Source organism: Orycteropus afer, unplaced genomic scaffold, assembly GCF_000298275.1.
Source record: "Orycteropus afer afer isolate SDZICR_OR568_19922 unplaced genomic scaffold, OryAfe1.0 scaffold00391, whole genome shotgun sequence".
Classification (NCBI taxonomy): Eukaryota; Metazoa; Chordata; class Mammalia; order Tubulidentata; family Orycteropodidae; genus Orycteropus; species Orycteropus afer.
This window is the reverse complement of record NW_006921978.1, coordinates 2,838,557-2,839,941: the sequence shown is the minus strand read 5'-3', so window position 1 is coordinate 2,839,941 and position 1,385 is coordinate 2,838,557.

The following is a 1,385-nucleotide window of genomic DNA, read 5'->3' as shown; positions in this document are numbered from 1 at the left end:
CCCCACTTTGCAGCAACACTTGTATTGATGAGATCACAATATGATATGAACAGCTGAGACAGAATGATGAAAAATAAATCATAGTTACCCTAACCCCCATTTTTTTTTATCAGTTTGTTGTACTCTGGTGGCTTCTTGCTGTGAGTCTGGAGTCTACGTCACCAGTATTTTAAATACCAGCAGGGTCATCCATGGTGGTCAGGTTTTATTGGAGCTTCCAGACTAAGACAGACTTGGAAGAAGGAAGGGCCCACTCATTTCTCAAAGAATTTGCCAGTGACCACCTTATGAATAGCAGTGAAATGTTGTCTGATACATACTGGAAAACTTATGAATAGTTTTGAAACATTGTCTGATATAGTGCCAGAAGATGAGCCCCTCAGGCTGGAAGACACTCAAAATATGACTGGGAAAGATCTTCCTCCTCAAAGTAGAGTCAACCTTAATGATGTGGATGGAGTAAAGTTTTTGGGACCTCAATTTGCTGATGAGTCATGACTCAAAATTAGAAGAAACAGCCACAAACAACCATTAATAATGAGAACATGGAATGTACAGTGTATCAATGTAAAAATGAAGTGGAATGCATAAATATTGATATCTTAGGCATTTGTCAGCCACAGGGACCCAGGTAAGGGTGGTAGGAGAGGTTTCCAACAAGGAGACAAACTTGTCTGTCAGTTTGTCCTACCATGGTGATGTGTTGATGTGAGTTTTGAGGCTGAGACACTGGTGTTTCAAACCCAGCAGGATGCACATGGTGCACAGGTATCAGCCCAGCTTACAGACTGAGACAGACTAGGAAGAAAGAAGAGGCCGTCCACTTCTCAAAGAATTGGCCAGGGAAAACCTTTTGAATAGCAAAGAAACACTGTTTGATACATTAGTGCACAACTTTATGAATAGTCTGGTTAGGTTAGAAGGCTCTCAAAATAGGACTGGGAAAGAGCTGCAACATCTGAGTAAATCCAGCCTTACACATAGGGATAAGGTAAAGCATTCAAGACCTCCTTTTGCTGATATGGCAACACTCAAATTGAGGAGAAACAGCTACAGACATCCATTAACCGTCGGAACATGGAATGTACGAAGTATGAATCTAGGAAAATTGAAAGTCATCAAAAATGAAATGTAATGCATAAAGATTGATATTCTCAACATTAGTGACCTGAAATGGACTGGTTTTGGCCATTTTGAATCAGATAACCATATGATCTACTATGCCGAGAATGACATTTTGAAGAGGAATGGTGTGGCATTCATCATCACAAAAGATGTTTCAAGATCTGTCCTGAAGTACAATGCTGTCAGTGATAGTATAATATCCATACGCCTACAAGGAAGACCCATTAATACGACTAGTATTCAAATTTATGCACCAACCA